This window comes from Martes martes (genome assembly GCF_963455335.1).
Source record: "Martes martes genome assembly, chromosome: 2".
Classification (NCBI taxonomy): Eukaryota; Metazoa; Chordata; class Mammalia; order Carnivora; family Mustelidae; genus Martes; species Martes martes.
In genome coordinates, this window is record NC_137889.1 from 195,548,576 (window position 1) to 195,567,224 (window position 18,649).

Genomic DNA, 18,649 nt, shown 5'->3' on the forward strand with positions numbered 1-18,649 from the left:
GGCGCCCCTTTCTCACCAATTTCTCTTTTGAGAGTGAGGGGGAATGCTGTTATTAAGACACAGGGATAAGAGGGGTAAACTGGAATTGTGAACTTGGAGGCTTGGCCCCCCCATTCATGGCATCTGCTACTTCATAGCATTCTGTAGTCCAAGGAAATGGAAATTATCTTGTTATTTGTTTATTTGTAAGCTTCATGAAGCAGGAATTCTATCTGCTTGTTCTGGGATAGAACCTAGAAGAGTCCTTGACACATGGTAAGTAAGTAGATTCTTAAGTGTTTGTGGACTGGACGGATGATCTGTGTATGCTCCGTGTTCTGTGTAGAACGGAACGTCTTTTGGTCGGCAGTGAGAAATGAAAAAGCCATAAAAGGCAAATTTGCTCAGAATGTTTCTTCCCTTAGGATGGGGAAGAAAGGAGCCAACTTTTAAAATTTTGCAGCATTTCCCGAAAAGAAATCAGTCCGGCAAATGGGCGCTTCCAGGGCCAACTCTTCTGGTCCCTGCAGGGAGACCGAGGTGCGGTGGTCTCCAGGATGGGCCTGGCCTGGGGCACACACCGGTGGGACGAGAATGGTCACGGTCCAGGTTGATCCAGTGGTGGCTAATCTGTGGAACAGCTGTGTCCACGTGACTCAGGGAGAGGAATTTTAGAGGAGCCTGCCATCTGGACTTACTCATCCTCTGAGGAGGCGGGGAGGCCAGAGGGATACAAGGAAACAAGCACCTTTCTATGTCCGGGAGATGGCTGATGTAGACACACACACACACACTCTGATTAGCAGAGTCCTTGGGCGCCACGAGTCTGTTCTGGCAGAGAAATTTGACGTAATTCTCTGTCTTACCTAAAACCAGACCGATCTTGTAAGTCAGCGGGCACAGATGCAGTAGCTCAATTTCAATTTTCCTTTCCAAATAGAGATGCCTGTGTCCTATGTGATGCTGGTCATGGGAGAAATTCTGTAGGAGGAAGAGGCTGGAACTCTGGCCTCGGGTTATTAAGCAGAGCATTCAAAATAAGTGTGTCAATACCATTCCTGAACGATTTGCATGTTTCCCTGTCATAGGCATATTCTTCAAATTTCATTAGAGAAAAATATTCTTGTATCTTATTAAAATTATTATTATAATTTAAGAAAAAAATCCCAAGCCCCTTGATTTTATTGTTGAGGGAACTTAGGCCCCAAAAGATTGAATAACTTGCCTTCCTTGACATTAACAGACATAGGCTCCTGTTTTTAGAAGTTAGAACCTCCTAATATTTGGCTTTAGGTGTGTGCTTTAAAAATGACAGTTGGGTAAATTGAGAGCTTAGTAGTTTAAACTATGAAGAAACTTATGACACATGTTTAACCAAATAAAATTATTTTCCCTCGCTCATGCCATGCGGACAGCTTGCAAAGACTGTGTTCACTTTTCTCCTTTCCTCTTAGGAAGGGGTTGGTTATTTTTAAAGCTCAGATTTGAATGAGTGAATATAGATTATAAATCTTGGTTGGTTGAATTTATTCAGGAATTTGTCAGACTGAATATGAACTTTCTGGAGTGTAAATGAACCAAAAATGAGGACTTTAAGTGATCTCTCTCTCTGGCTATACCAATATCTGTCTTCAGTTTCATCCCAGACTGGTTCCAGGGCAAAAAAAGAAAAAGTGATTTTCTCTTTCCTTAGACTCACATCATCAAGTGATTGACTAAATTTATGACGGAGTGGCAACTTTAGTGATCATTCGATTGCTATATTGCTGAATAACAAAACAACTGCAACTGAAAACAAACGTGAGCACAAAGAAAACTATTGTGTTGGTCAAACTTCTACCAGCTTTTACCAACAAGCCCCATACTTAAAAACAACCTGTTACTGAGTAATAATTCTGATTATTCTTTGAAGTCTGTAGTAACAGGATATAACGTATCTGCTACTGCCTTTTTGTTTAGGCCCCCAAATGAAGTGTGTATGATTGTTATAATTTTGAATAACTCCAGAATCAACCTTCAGTGATATCTTTCACCTTCTTTTTCTTTTCTAATAAAATAGAATAAGGAAGAGACCCCCAAGTATAACAGTTGCATTTGTGGGTTCTGCTATTATTGAACAAAATGCTTTATAGATAATACTGGTGATAAGCCACCAATCTCCTTATTTTATATGAGGAAACTTAAACACAGAAGTTTTTCAGGACAAAAGGACAGAGGTGTGACTTGAGAAAAGGCTTTACGGCAATAATCCTGCGTGCACATCACATCTGCACCCTACTTACTTAGAATAATTAACAAAGGGCCTATTGGTTGTACTATTTTACTACAGACAGCTTTCTTGTTTTAGAAGCAAAGAGTGCCATGCTTATACATGACCAGGAATGCCTGGACTGCTGGTTCACAAACTTCATCTTTCTTGTTGGATCTTAACGGGGTCCGGAGGTTTCATCACCTGCTGCCACTAGATGGTGCTTGTCATTGAAACAAAGGTTCCTCCTCCCATTTTCCTGTTTTCTTTAGGTGTCTGTTAGGACCTTGGCTGATAGGACAGAAACTTGACAGATAAGCTAAGTCGTGCGTGGGTATTCTAGAAGGTCATTTAGTACAAAGGGTTATTGATTAAAAAAGCAAATCATTTATCAGTAAAGAGTACTTATGCTGTTTTTTTAAATTCCATTAATTTTTCTGTTCATTTTCTTTGTCATCAAGCTGTGTGAACCCCAAGACAAGAAGAACAAATAAATCTTTCTCTGGGCTCATGGGAATCAAGGGACACAAGTCAAGTTTTAGAAGTGGTGATAAAAAAAGACCTCAGGATTCATTGTCCTCACCCGGATAGCAGTAGCAAAGGTGACCACATGCAGAGTTGACAAGGAAAGTTAATCAATGACCTTTTAAAGGAAAAACACATATATCTCAATTACTGGACAATAATCAATAGGAAAGGAAATGGAACATGCTCTTTTAATTGTGGGATAGCAAACATCAAGTAATGAGAATGATAACAGAGGTTGTTGGCTCTTTGCCAAAGACAGCTCTTTTTCTCATTAATTTAAGACACACACGAAACCTTACCTCATGGTGCTCTAATTCCCTCCCTGCCTCCCACCCCCAACACACCAATTTTATACCCCTTTCAGGGTGAAGTTGTGCCAAACTCAATAGCGAAATGCTTTCAGGGGTTACCTATTTGCGTTTGTGAAGGATAGTTTGATATATTTTGCAGCAGAATATTAGAAAACACAAGTTTCTTGCACTATTCCTTTCCCAAACATCCACCAATGCTGACCATTCATGGCTGGTTCACGATTATAATGAGAAATTGCCAGCTATGTTGAAATACATAATCCACAGTGTGAAAAACTGCTGAACAGCAGTGTCAAATTCTTAATGCAAAAGTGGCTTCCCTTTGCCTGTGAGCTTACTTTGGGGTTGCTGAGTCTTGCTAACTGTGTGTTCAGGCACTGAGAGTTAATTTTAACGTTAATCTAAAAAAATATAACTGTAGGCACAAGTTTTAAAGTTAATTTTTTTTCAGTCTTCTGTTTTGAATTCCCCGTGTCACTGCAGTGCATTAGGTAGAATGCGTGGACATATACGTGAGCCAGATGTGACAACAGCTGGACACATGACATTAGTGCATTTTAATTTCAGACCGCTTTGGGTGGTTCCTAGTGCCTTCTGAGCATTGACTGAGGATTTTAAATATACCCATTTTTTTTTCCACTTTAAATGCCTGCCTCCTAAGCACTGGTGAGGTACAATGGATCTCTTCCAATTTTAAATACTAGAAAGAGAAGCTTCTGTCCCTAAGTTATTTTCCTCCAGAATATCCCCCCTCCCCCCAGGGGTCTTATTAGTTATTGCTTAGTACTGAAGAAGGGTTTGGAACCAGGAGCAGATAGTCTGTATGTTGAAATTGTTTTTCTTGGGTTTTATGTGTTTTGGTGGTTACTGCTGAAAATGCGGTTTGGCTAGTGGCTTCCACACACACACACACACACACACACACACACACACGTATATGATATGTATTAATAGGAAACTCTTATACGCTTGCATTATACACCATGTGGCTCACATCCCTGCTCTCTCGCAGGACCCAGAACATTAGATGGTGTCTGTGCTGACAGTCTGTTGATACTCAATGGTTTACTTAACTGATGATGATGGGGCTGGGCCACTGGTACATTATCAGTGTTATTTGCTCAGCAAAGGGTACTTGAACCTCAATAATTAGCCTTAGGCACAGAGTAAATACAAATAATAACTTTGTACGCCCAAGAAGACTCCCTTGGAGGGCCAGTGATGTTTCTCAGACTGTCTGAGGAAGACAACACCCGTGACAAAAGGACAAGGCTGAGGACGGTGCTGTCCCCAGACACCCCCCGCTGAAGGTGAACGAGGACTGGGTGCTGGTCGCGCTCCACCCGGACGCCCCAAGTTGTACGAAGTAGCCTCCGGAGTGATCTGGGGCCGGGAAACGAAAGCAACTTCAGTCCTGCCCGGGAGAACAGGCTGTCTCCACTGGGGATCTGCTGTGACTAGGACAAAAAGCTGGACCTCGCAGCTCGCTCAGGGCGTGAGACAAGGAACCCAGGCCGGCGAAGGCAGCCGGTCGGGACCCGGGTCTCCGGCCGGGTCCGGGCGGGCGCGGCGCGCGGAGCACGAGCCCCCGGCGGAGGCGGCGCGGCCCCAGGCCCCTCCCCGCCGCCGCGGATGCCCGGGCGGCTGACGCCGAGCCGCGGCCCGGAGCGGTGGGGGCCGGGCGGCGCGAGCGAGGGCAGGGCAGGGGGCCGGCCGAGGCCACTCGCGGCTTTAAATATGGATCGCGGGCTCGCGCTCGTGGCACAGCCTCCGCCGCGGCCGCCCTTCCCGCTTCCCCGTCCCGCAGCTCGCTCCCGAGGGGCGCCCTCGCCGGGCACCGCCGCTGCAGTGTTAGTTACTGGCAAAAACATCGGAGATCCCCATAAATATGCAGAAGCTGCAGAAGGCAAAGTAGAGTAGACGCCCGCGCTCTCACACACTCGCTCGCCCCGCACCACGCGGGCCGTGTAGACATCTCCCCCTCCCCTCCCCGCGCCGCCGCCGCCTCCCCCTGGCTCGTGGGCCGTGCGGGCTCCAGCCCTGCGTGCTCCGAAGACCCTCCCGCCCCGGCGCCCTCGCCCGGTCCTCGCCTCCCTCCGCCCCGGAGCGCGCACCCACCCAGGCGGCAAAGTTGTGACTACTTGGGCGCGGGTGGCTCGCGCCCCGCTCGACCCGCGCGTCGCGCCGGCAACTTCCCGCGGCCCGGCCCCGCCGCGCCCCGGGCCCGCGCCTGCGGGGATCCCGCGGGCCCCCAGCCTCCGGCCCCGGCGGCGCGCCGGGCAGCGCTTCTGTGGCCGCGGCGGCCGTGGTGGCAGCGAAGGCGGCGGCGGCGGCAGCGGCCGCTGCAGCCCCACACTCCGCCGCCAAACTGGAGGAGCGACGGAAGGCGGACCCCAGGAGGTGAGCGCGCGGCCCGGGCCGCGGAGGGGAGGGTCGGCCGGGGCCCCCGCGTCGCGCCGGCGGCGGCGCGGGGGCGGAGGGCCCGGGGGCCGGTCCGGGAGGGCGCGCGGGCGGCCTCGGCGCACTCGCGGGAGGGAGAAGGAGGTCTGCTGCGGCCGGGCATCCCCTGGGCTGGGCGCCGGCCGAGTGTGGACGCGGCTTCCGCGGGAAAGTACTCCCCCCACCCCCCCTTAGCGTGTAGAGGGGCAGTTTGAGCAGCCGCGTCTCCCCGCCGGTGTAGGGCCCCCTGCGCGGAACCAGGCGTTGCTGCCCGGGCTGTGGGGCCAGTGAACGCGGCGGGCTGGGCTCCGGCGCAGTGACACGTGTGTTCCTGTGAGCCTGGGTGGTCCCGGTGGAGCCCGGGCACCTGCCACACAGACATCCCCAAACCCACGAATGGTGGAGGCTTGGGGGACTCTCGGTGCCCCCGCCTCGCTGCCCGCTCCGGGACGGAGCGGTCACATCTCCCCCTGGCACACCGAACGCTGGGGTGAGTCAGGCAGATTCTCTGCAAGTGGCACACACACGGTTCCTTGCAGTGGCTTTGGGAGAGGGAGGCCGAGGTTAAACTGGGATTTCTCTTGGCCGGCGACAGCGGAGCTCTTCCTCAGGTACTGGGCAGCATGTGCGGCTTGGCAAGGAGAGGTGATTTCTTTTTTCTTAAGTGCATTTCACCCAGCCCTTGCCAGTCCGTTAATAACAGTCGACAAAGAAAGGCAGGAGTTGGGAACCACATCAGCAAACTGCCGCAAGCACCGCAAGGGAAAAAGTTCTTTAAGAACAAAAGAACAACGAGGACGACAACAAAAAAACAAACAAAACCCGCAGCAAACCCTGAACTTGACTCGAAAGATGGAGAAGAAAGCCATTCGACCTCTGTTCTACCACCGGAAAGCATTTTCCCCCCTTTTCCCAGTTCCTTGTGAAACTTTTGTTTTTCCATCCCTCATTCCCTCTCCGGGCCTCACCTTCTCAGCCCAATTCCCTGCAGCAAGATCTTTTCAGTCTTGACAATGAGGAACAGTGAACCACTTTGGAGGACCCTCTTTACTTCCTTTCTGGTTTCACTTCAGTGTTGGAGAAAGTTGCTCCTCTTGGGGAATCATGAACCCTGAGCTGTACTAAACACACATTATCTTAAATCCTGGAACAGTTCCTTTCCGGAGAGACACTGCATTGTACAGTATTTCCCTTTTTTCCCCCTTGTATCTGGGACCTGGATTTAGACTATTACCTGAATTAAAGTGTCCATTGCCCATTAGGGCTTATTTTTATTTTTTCATTTTGATTTGAATAGCTTTTTCAGTGCAGTTAAAACAGTACTCAGTAGCGTCTTATAACCAATGTAATGTCTTTGGAAAAGGTCCCTAAGAACTCTCCTTGTATCTATCACATTGGCATTTAAGTAATTTTCATGATCGTTATAGCCCTTAGATTGAGGTTGTTAGCATAACTTCAAAGGAAGCGTGTCTGCTTATTTTTCTATAGTTTTAATAACAAAAAAACTTTTACTTTCATTTTAAAGTTAAATATAGTGATAGGTTTCTGTTCTCTTTCTATGAAATCTGGAAATTGAATCGCTTTAACTTTATCTCAGTCTCTGGTAAGATGACACAAAAACTCTCACATACGTGGACAGAACGGAAAGTAGTACTCTTTGGAACTGTTGAGACACAGGACATTTATAAGAATGGGAGTGGGAGGTGTAAGATTGGATGTTTGGATAGTTCCAGGCATGTCTACCTTTGAGAAAAAAGAAAACTAAGGAACCCCTCCCCCAACGTTGTGTATGAGTGTTTTCAAAATGAGGTTTTAAGTATCATTTAATGTGTTGAGGTCATTCTAGAGTTTTACTAATTAACATGTATAAGGCACCTTAGCCAAAGGAATTGACAGGATGTACTCTGAGTTTATAATGATGTATCTCTTTTAGTTTATTTTCTCAACAGAAAAGAAATTTAAATGTTTGTTAATGTTACTATTTTAGTCTTTGAAATGATTAGCATAAATTTGGAGTTTGCAATAATGTGTGAAAAAGAATACAGGGAATCATTTAGAGAAAAAAATGTGATAGAAGTCGGGTAAACTTCGGGACAACTTCCAGTGTGATCTGGTGGTAATTTCATTTTTCACTGAGCCCTGGCAGGTACAATTTTGAGGTTCTGATCCTTTGTTCTGATAACAAGAAAGATAGCCTGGCCATAGCTTGCATTGTAAAGAAAAACACAACACTTAAGGGAAAAAAAGTACACATTAGCTGGTGAATCATGTAGATAATCAGGTTTCTTTGCTTGCCTCTGAGGGCGCTGCAGTCCACAAGGACTGCTACTGGTAGGGGAGAGCGTCCAGAGGGAACACTGCTCCCTAAGTCAGTGCTTCTGTAACTTCATGTGCTCCTTTCTTGGAGGAACTCTGCATTCACTTTTAATAACATGCATACAGTTTAAGACCGGGATTGATAACAAGACTGGGAGTGGGAAGAAAGCCCTGAGAAGAGAATACTCTAACAACGCTGGAAGTTTCTAAGTGTTTTTCCCTTGATTGCTAAGTGGAGAGAATCAGGGTGCATGATTTGATGGGGCAAAGGGAGGTCTAAGCAGAACACATAGCTCGGTTCTCACTGTTGACGCAGTTTCTGAGGCCAACCTATGGTTTATGACATTTATGTCTTTTGGGGGAGTCATTTAGCAAAATGGATGGTTAGTAAGTAAAGTTAGTAAGACTTTACGAAACGAGGTCTTGCTACTTTCAGGATTTTTTTTTTTTCATAATGCAGAAATTTTAAGGGTGGGAAAAATAATGTTTCTTTCATATAATGTCAGGGGTAAGTTGTATTCCAAATATGTTTTGCCTTTCTCCATTTGATATGTTTGAGTCACAGAATAGAAAATATGCTCTTGTCCTAACATAAAGGTGATATTTGATATACCTGTGGTGCATGCCTTAGTTATTTTTCCAGTAGTGGAGACGGATTTTCCTACCTACCCTTTTACTCATTTCTTTTGTATGATGTACACACACACACACACACACACACGACATGTTTGTAGAGATGACTGATTTTATTTTACCTAAAGCCATATTTATGACTGTCATAATGATTTGGTGGCAATGACTTTGTTACATTTCTCTAGTCTCAACAGTACAATGGCATTTCAAACAAGACATCAAAAGGACAGGCAGCTATGAGTGATGATGGCTTTATTTACCTGCTGTGGCAAAGAAGAGATAAAACTTTGTTTTCCCCATCTTTTCATGATGTTCATAATCCTATTCCTTATCGATCTTACTTGCCTTTGAATTAAGTTATATATTAAAAAAAGATCATGGTAGAAATAGGCTTGGTGACATCATATATATCTGCACTTGTTTTCATAAGCCAAAACATCATCTTGTTCTTCTTCCTGCAAATTAAGTAGATGTAAGGGATTATTATGCTCGTTGAAAAAATGAGGAAACTAGGCACAAAGAACTTTGTATCCTTTCCATTCCTTTCTCTCTCTCTGTCTTTCTTTCTTTCTTTTTCCTCCCTCCCTTCCTCCCTCCCTCTCTTCCTTTCTTCCTCCCGTCCTTCCTTCTTCATATGCTTTTCTTAAACTAAAGGGAAGCTTATTGGTGGAGGTGGGATGAACCTTCTCTCTTTGAACTAGTGCTATCTATGTGTTGAATGACTGTCATCAAACGAATGAATGTTGTTTTAGTCACAGCTGAAGATACTAAAGCAGATAAATGTTTATCCTGGTTTGAAGGGTTGGTTCTGGTCCCTCTTAGTGATTCTGCTCGGCAGCACTGCCCGTTGGTTTCGATTTTTTCTCCTGTCCATTGGTGCCAGAGTGCCTTTCCCTAATGAAGAGTGTTCAGTTTGTGTGGAGCAATTTTATCTCCAGTTTTTAAGAGTTAACTTTTGTTTTTCATGGAGAATGTATACAGAAGGAAGTTACACGAAATTAGGATGTTAAAGAAATAAATAACCACCAACAGATAGTTTGGGATTATTGTGTAGAAAAAGGCTATCCTTGTTTTAACTTAAGTTTTTGTCTTAGAATCATCAAAAAGGTTTTAAATAAAACTTGTAGTAGTATACTTTTGGGGGAGTTTAAACATCAAAATTAATAAAAATACAAAATGAGAAAGGAATATACTGTCTTCCAAACTAATGTAATGTTCTGTGAGTGATACAACTAGAGAAAGTTCTTCATAATGTCTTGTATAAGAAGTCATCGGTTTCTTTTCTTTTCTTGGAAGTGTATTGATCGATTGATAATATCCTTTATACTATTCGCAAATAAGTGAACTTGTGGGATCTGGACTTCTGTGTGAGTTAGTTGTAGGTTTGGCCTGGAGACTAGTAGTCACTGATAGGGTCCAGTAACAACTTCTTCTATTTGGAAATCCTATATTTGGCATATTGTTCAGCAAAATAAAAAATAAATAAATAAAAAAATTATTTTTCCCGAGCAGGAAAAATAAAGGGTTACGAGAAGACATAGATTAAAGAGGGGATTCACTTTACTCACAGGAGATCCCTCAGAGTCGGTTTAGTCTTCATGCACATGCAGTTGTACTACGACTGATCGTAGCGTTTCTAATCCTATAGCAAACACTGAATTGCAAATTAGAAGACAGGAATGGGCTGATATTGGCAGCTACATGGATGATATTGAAAAGTGCCAGGGGACAGATTGGTAGTAAAGGGAGAGATGGATCAAGTACGAAAAGCAGTCGTAGGAATTACAGCAAACACGGTGGTAAGGACTTTGTGGGTGGACCCTGATGGGATCACTTTATTATACTCCCTTCTCTGTCCCTCCCTGTCTTTCTTCCTTTCTTTTTTGCTCTCCTATCCCTGATCCTAACTTATCTTTATCTATCTGTCCATCCATCCATCCATCCATCTAAAGTTTTTATTGAAATATAAAATGCATAGAGAAAAGTATGCATGGCGCTGGGACGTAAGTAAACAGCTTGGTGATTTACCTAAGTGAATACACCAGGACCAAGATACAGACCATTGTCCGCAGCCAGAAGTCCTCCTCTCCCCCAAGGCATTATTTCCCTGCAAAGATAACTTCTGTCCTGACTTCTGAGGCTATAGGCTATTTTTATCTATTATTGAACTTCCGACCAGAGTATAGGATGTGCATCTTTGCATCTGCCTTCTTTAGCACAGCATCGTGTTTGTGAGGTTCACTGATGTTTGTGTGTAGCAGCGGCTTATTGTCATTGTACTGCAGGATTCTGCTTTATGAGATGACCACAGTTCAGTTGCCATTTTGCTCTTGATGGGCACTGGGATTGTTTCTTGTTTTTGGCTATAATCAATAGTGTTGCTGTGAGCATTCTTACATGTGTCTTCCGGTAGACATGTGGGAATAATAGTGCCTTCCTTTAAAAGTGCTGCCAATTCACATTCCTACTAACATCTTATAAGTGTTTTGGCTACTCCACATCCTTACAAACTGCTGGTATTATCTTTTTTATTTTAATCATTTAGGTGGATGTATAGTTGTATCACATTGGGGTTTTAATGTGCATTTCCCCAAGCATCTTTTGTTCCTTTTCATATGTTTATTGGCTGTAGTGAAGTACTTGTTCAGGTTTTTTTGCTGATGAAGTTTTTGTCCAGTATGTTATACCAAGCAAGAAAGGTTTTAATAAGTTGAAAATAGAGCTCCCTTATGACCCAGCGATCATACTACTGGGTATTTACCCTAAAGATACGAATGTAGTGATCCGAAGGGGCATGTGCACCTGAATGTTTATAGCAGCAATGTCCACAATAGCCAAACTATGGAAAGAACCTAGATGTTCACCCACAGATGAATGAATAAAGAAGATGTGGTATATATATATAGTGGAATACTATGCAGCCATCGAAACCCCCCAAATCTTGCCATTTGCAATGATGTGGATGGAAGTAAAGGTTATTATGCTGAGTGAATTAAGTCAATCAGAGAAAGACAATTATCATAAGATCTCCCGGATATGAGGAATTTGAGATGCAGGGCAGGGGAGTTTTGGGGGAAAGGGAGGGAAAAATGAAACAAGATGGGACTGGGGAGGGAGAGAAACCATAAGAGACTCTTAATCTCAGGAAACAAAAACTGAGGGTTGCTGGGGGGGAGGTGTGGGGGGAGGGATAGGGTGGCTGGGTGATGGACATTGGGGAGGGTATGTGCTATGGTGAGTGCTGTGAATTGTGTAAGACTGATGATTCACAGACTTGTACCCCTGAAACAAATAATACATTATATGTTAATAAAAAATAAATAAAAATTAAAAAAAGAAAGGTTTTAAGATCTGGGAAGTAAACATCTTTTGTTTGTTTAGAAAACTCAGATAACCATACAAACTCACTCACTAGTGTTTCCATATAATAAGTAAAGTAATATGGATGAAGATATTAAAAGCACTTGGAACTTGCAAACATCACAGCCTGGATCTGTGAAACTCTGTCCTTATAAAAAAAAAAAAAACCAAAAAAAAAAAAAAAACCCAAACCAAAAAGCACACCAACTTTAACACAATACTCAGAAACCTGCAGAACTTGTTGTCTTCAGTGCTTAACATAAAAGCAAAGCATTTTGTAACTTAGTGTTGCCCAGTGACCAATAGAGATAAGCATTTGGAAGATATGGGTTAAAGACCCAGATCTCTTACTTGGTAGTTATTTGATTTTGGGGAATTTAAAAAATCCTCTTTCTTTCTTTCTTTTTTTTTTTTTTCATTATTAAAATGATTGTAAAACCTAGCTTGCAGAGGTGTTATGAGGGACAAAAATGATTGTTAGGAAATCTTGTTCAGAACTCTAAATGACTATACATATGTTAGTTATTATTGTTGTTGTCGTTGTGTTCTACAACATTCCTTATTCTTGAGTTGAATCGTGCCAGCGCTGAGAACAGTTCCTGACATATTAATAAATGTTTGTTGGCTGAATGAATGAACAACACTTTTAAGTGTCTTTCTTGAGCTGTTCCTCTGAGTGATCCAAGCTCAGAAAACATTTTTTCTCTAGGACTTTTACTTTTTATTGCTGAAGTTGAGTTGGGAACAGGGTTTATTAAACATCAGTCTTGAAAAATTGAGTCTAATAGCCAGCAGTTTGAGATCACCCGTTTCACTGTATTGCTCATATCAACTTTATGCTCCACGTAACACACACAGGACCTGGAGAACCCTTGAAAATGATTACAGCGCTCTTCACCCCATGGGTGATCCCCCAAAGCTTACACGCTGAATATTTCTAGCTTCTATAATTAGACTGCTGGCCAGCGGATTTCCAGATTTAAAATATTGTTGTGGTGTCTCTAGTGCTGATACCTTGGAAACCATATTTCATGAAAAATTGAATGTTTAAGGATGAATGATAGCTGAGAACTGGAGCCTGTAGAGAGCCTTTTCAGCTTAATACAGATGAGGCATTTCCCACATATGTTGATTACAATGGCAAAAGCAAACTTGCAGTGTAAATCTTGGAAACATTTGTGTGGAGCAACCATTGAAAGGTCTGATTCTCAAGTACTGTTTGACTTGGACCTCTGTTTTCTTCATCTGAGAAGAGGGTTGGGCCAAATATTTATTTCTAAATTACATTAGAATTAAACTTTGTATGATTTTTGTGGTCGAGAATTAGAAGATACGTAATAGTAGGTATCCCCTTGCAAAATCAGGCCTGCAGCAGAAGGAACTTGGATTTCGAAGTGGAAATCTAATGAGATTTTTTAACCCAAAGATTGATTTTCTTTTCCTTTTATTTGACGGTGGTGGTGGTGGTTTTTCTTTTGAGAGCTGGTGGTGGTCCTGATTGGTTGCTCTTATCATGGATAATGTACTCACTGATAATGAGGACTGGGTATATAACATATTACTTCAGAACGTAAGTCAGTCTGAAGTTTTGAGGATGTTTACTTTTTCAGGTAGCATCCCTCCTGTATGTTGAACCCGAATGTGCTTGTTTTCTCATGATTTAGTGGAAAATGGAATCATCTGGCGTAGTAGACAGCTTTTGTTTTCTGTTACAGACAAAATGCAATGGAAAATTGAAATAAATACAAAGGGTAATTATGGCGAGCCTTGTGAAACTACTGTTTTAAAAATAGTGAATTTCAGAAGACATCTTCCGTTCCGAGTGCTTTCTTTCCTGTGAGATGTTAAACTGGATGGTTACAAAACAGAAGCTTCCAGGCCTGTCTGCTGGTGGCTGTGTTAAAGGCGGCAAGCGAGGCTCCTTCCCTCTGATAACTACTCCGCCCAGGAGGCTTTTAAAAAGACATGGGTGCTAGGACTGGCTGTAGGGAAGGGCAACTGTCTAAGGAATAGGATCCTGACCGTGATTTCGGAGCCGATGCCCGACGGGCCCCGGGGTTCGCTCTTCTATCCCTCGCGCTCTTCCGCTTGGAAATCCGTTATCTAAGCGGCGCGATGGGAATCCTCCTCACGTCGTTCATTGAAACCAGGGCTCTGCATCCTCCCCCCCCCCCCCCCCAAGGATCGTGAATGAAGCTCGGAAAGCATCGTGTGTGTTCGTCGGGGCGGCGACTCCGCGGACTCATCAGTGGGGGGGGGGGGGGGACCTTGAGTGCCGGTGGCTGCACAGAGCCCTCCATTCCCGCGGCCTCCGGAGACCGCGGCCCTGGGAACGTGTGCTGGGCGCTCGGATGCTCGCCGCGGGCCTCGTGGGAGGACATCGCCGAAGCGGGGCTTACGACGGCCTCCGGACGCTGCGGAGCGCGGACCCGCCCAGCCCGAGCGCCCACGTCCACACGCTCGCGCCGTTCACACGTTGAGCTCCTTTGCCAGGGAGAAGGCAGAAGGCGGCCGGGAAAGGTCTTAAAGGATGTGGGTCGATGGGATCAGATAATATCCCTTGAAAAATACATGAAGAAATGAAACAGAACAATCGTCCAAAAACATGGCCAGAAAATACGGTTCGGGCGCTCACAAGTTTGACGGCCCAGGCTTGAGGCCGGGCCTCTGCCGTTCGACCGGTCGCTTTAGGGCGCGTTGCCCTGCGCGGCCCTTGGGCTCCCACGTGCGCACGCCCGGCCCCGCATCCTTCCTCGCTGCGGCGACCGCGTCAGAACGTCCCCCGGGGTTCCTGCAGTGCCCAGCGGATTTTATGGTGAAAATACGTATTGAATGGAAGGGAAAACTCTGGCAAGGGGCGCCTGGGTGGCTCAGTGGGTTCAAGCCTCTGCCTTCGGCTCAGGTCATGATCCCAGAGTCCTGGGGTCGAGTCCCGCGGTCGAGTCCCGCATCGGGCTCTCTGCTCAGCGGGGAGCCTGCTTCCTCCTCTCTCTGCCTGTCTCTCTGCCTGTCTCTCTGCCTGCTTGTGATCTCTCACTGTCAAATAAATAAAATCTTGAAAAACAAACAAACAACCCCCCCCCCCCCAAAGAAACCTCTGGACAAACCAATCAGAAATGCCCCGTCGTTATACCCGGCTTTATCTGAACCCTTATTTCTTCTGGAGAGATTCCTCCGGTGCAGTAGCTCTGATCCTGCTGTCAGGTTTTTCACATATTTCTTGGGAAATTTGTGGTCATGCAGTTTGGAATCCAGTAATTTTGGCGGTGAAACTTTGTTTTTAGGGTTTGTGATGTGTTACGTAGTTCCTTGGAAAACTTAACCTCACTTTTCTATTTAGATCTGTTTCATCTGTTCTCTGAATTGGACGCAGTTTTATTTACTATTTTTTTGACATTAGAAGCGAGTTGCTATTGGTGAGGACGTGGGCAAAGGGGACCCTCTTGCACTGTTGGTGGGAAGGCAAGCTGGGGCAGCCACTCTGGAAAAGAGCATGGAGGTTCCTCAGAAAGTTAACAATAGAACTATCCTGTGATCTAACAATTGTAGTAGGAGGTATTTATCCAAAGAATACAAAAATGCTAATTTAAAGGGATACATGCACCCCTCCTCACGTTTTTAGCAGCATTATCTACCATAGCCAAATTATGGAACTAGACCAAGTGCCCATCGACTGATGAATGAATAAAGAAGAGGTGATATGGATTCACACACAACGGAATATTACTCAGCCATCAAAAAGAATGAAATCTTGCCATTTGCAATGACATGGATGGGCCTAGAGAGTGTTAAGTAAAATAAGTCAGAGAAAGATGAGTATCAAATGATTTCACTCATATATGGAATTTAAGAAGCAAAACAAATGAATAAACAGGAAAAAAAGAGGCAAACCAAGAAACCTATTCTTAACTATAGAGAACAAACTGATGTTTACCAGAGGGGAGTGGGGTGGGGGACGGGTGAACCAGGTGATGGGGATCAAGGAGGGTACTTGTGATGAGCACCAGGTGTATGGAAGTATTGAATTGCTATATTGTACACCTGAAACGAATATTACACTGTATGTTAACTAACTGGAATTTAAATAAAAATTAAAAAAATAAAAGTGAGTTGTTAGTCCTTATTTTTTTTTAAATTTTGAAATAACTGGAGGCTCACAGAGAGTTGCAAAAGTATAGTACAGTTTTCACATAACCTCCCTCCAGCTTCTCCCAATCCGTACTACTTTTAAGGTTTTTTTAAACTTATTTTATTTTTAAAGATTTTATTTATTTATTTGAGAGAGAATGAGAGAGAGAGAGAGAGAGAGAAGGAGAGGGGTGAGGATCAGAGGGAGACGCAGACTCCCTGCTGAGCAGGGAGACCCATGTGGGACTGGATCCTGGAACTCCAGGATCACAACCTGAGCCGATGGCAGCCACTTAACCAACTGAGCCACCCAGGCACCCTGCTTTAAGGTTTTAAAAAGGCATTTACCTAAAAAGATTTATAAGGAATTACAATTTTTATGCCTTCTCTGAAGAATATATAGTAGGACAAAAAGGAATATATCATAGGTATTGTAAAAAATGCAGAATTAGACACATCTAGCGTTTTCTGGGTTTCATTTGGAAAGGTGCTACCGTGGTAGGCAAGGGGGAGGAGTCATTCATTTGTTCGTTCGCTTCCGTGAATTTGGTGTTTGCCTCATTCAAATAATTTTTTGTAATGATCATATTTAACTAGGAAGTTTTAAATTCAGATATTCTCAGAAAAACCTCTGGAAGATACAATATGAATATAAATGAGGGAAAATAGAGATCTTTATGGCCCTAGAATCAGAGCACCATGATAATATTGGATTTTATGTAAAGGTGAGAGAGCATCATTGTACTATATGTCTGTATGTTAGGTGTGTATTTCCCTTACGTGCCTTACAATGTAGGCAAATTCAGAATGTACCGAGACATTTTAGAATAGATGTTTTATTTATTATATATACATTATAATACTTCCCGCAAAACCTCAGTGTTTCACCGTTCTTTTTTTATTGATAAATGTTACATTTGAATACATATTTAAGTTCAGTTATCACCTCTTAATAGGGATCTTCTAATGCTGTATGTCTTTGCTCATCCATGTGTCTGAACCTTATGCTGTCTTACCTAGAATGCTCCCTCGGAGGCTGGGTCTTGAGACAGACATAACTGGGGAAAGTCTAGAGAAGTGCCCTGCATATCACGAGAATGAAGGAGCATCTTTCAGAGAACAGACAGAAGTCTGTTTGAGTGCTTAGAATCTTGAGCAGTGAAGTCTGAAAGGAGACCTCACAACCTAAGATCATGAACACTGGACCCCAAATCCAAGAACACCAGAACTAGGAGGACCACTTACAACTTCAAGAAATAGGTTTAGCATAAATTAGTTTAAATTTATGTAGTGGGTATTTAATGTGAGCAGTTTTATACTCCAAAAGGAGAAAATGGCTTTTTCAAGAGAAGTTCCAGAACAAATCTTTGGAGGTAGATTAAGTATTCATACAGCTATAAAAAATGTATATTTTTGGTAAATAGACCTTTTCGGATGGTAGTCACTCTTTTTACCCAGGCTTTCTTACAGCCCTTTGCTTATGTCACTTTTCATTTTGTAGAATAATTTCTTGTTCTTTGATGTCACTGAATGTTGGTCTATAATACTGTGGATTTGACCTCATGCAAAGTTTCTATGAAGTTTACCTGCCTCACCTGTCTTATCTCAGTTCCAGACCTTGACCAGAAGGCTCTAGTGTAAGTGCATTATTACACATGAGGTTAAAAAGGGATCAGATCATTTAGACCTCCTTGTAAAATTTCCTTAATCAAGACCACACCTTGCTGCTGATAAAATGAAATTGGGCGTTATTTCTGAATTGAAACCAACGCCTTTGCAGCTGGTTTCATTTGGGATGATTCCAGTGATCTGAAAGTTTGCTTTCCCAATTAAATGAAGCATATTTTATTTTGTGCAGGTTTAAAAAAATCATTGTGTTGGGTAACTTTCTTAGATGTACTATTATGCTCATAAATTAAATAGTTTGGAAAGTTCAATGCCATATATTTCTGTTTGCCCCACAGCTTTTAGCTTCTGTTATGGAAGGACTCTAGTATTTGGGCTTGAATAACACTGTCTTTTCTATAAAAACCAGAGTAGCAGGAAAAAAACCAGGCTAGAGCATGTGGTCCAGGCTTCAAGCAGGTTTCCGCTTGAGTCAGGAGCTGGTGGCATAATGTCTTAGCTCTGTAGAGACAGTGAGGGATTCATTTCTAAGGTAGGTGTCCACATATGGGATCTATAGAACTCTGATAACTGGGGAACTGCGAGGGGCTGGTGTTAATGCTTCAAGCGTGGGCAGTAGGTACCACGAGTTGCAGAGTCTGTGGAATCAAAGAAGAAGAAATAATATTTTAGGGAGACTGTTTCTGGGAAATTGTGAATCTGCTTAAATTGTAGGAGTGGCCTATTATCTACTGTCATTAAATATATTCACTTTAATTGAATATTCTCATAACTGAAGTTTACCTAATTAAGTGTCCAGACTAAAATTGTCTTAAAATGTTTCTGATATACATCATTCTGAAATAAATTGTGCTTATCACCTTTCTTAACAAGACATTGAATATATTTTCCCGTTTTGCTCAGATCTCACAGTCATCATTATGCAATTTGGCAAAGCTCTTAGGGCTGGAGTTGTGTGAAGTTCAACCCCTGGTGAACCCTACAGCAGGGGTTCCCATATTGCTGTGCTTTATACATTGTTTCCGCCATCCTTTGTGTTGTCAAGAGGTTGTCTTAGCTGTGCCTAAACAGGGCTTAAGGG

At 43.5% G+C, this 18,649-nt stretch overlaps 1 protein-coding gene across 1 annotated transcript in view; it reads left to right on the forward strand.

Annotated features, from left to right (window-relative positions):
• Positions 1–5,205: 5,205 nt before the first annotated feature.
• The window catches only part of SLC4A4 (solute carrier family 4 member 4), a 346,042-nt gene continuing 332,598 nt past the window's right edge, over positions 5,206–18,649 (forward strand). Inside the window, exon 1 of the mRNA XM_080796031.1 lies at positions 5,206–5,466. The gene's annotated coding sequence lies outside the window, so the exon portion shown is untranslated. The remainder of the gene's footprint in view (positions 5,467–18,649) is intronic.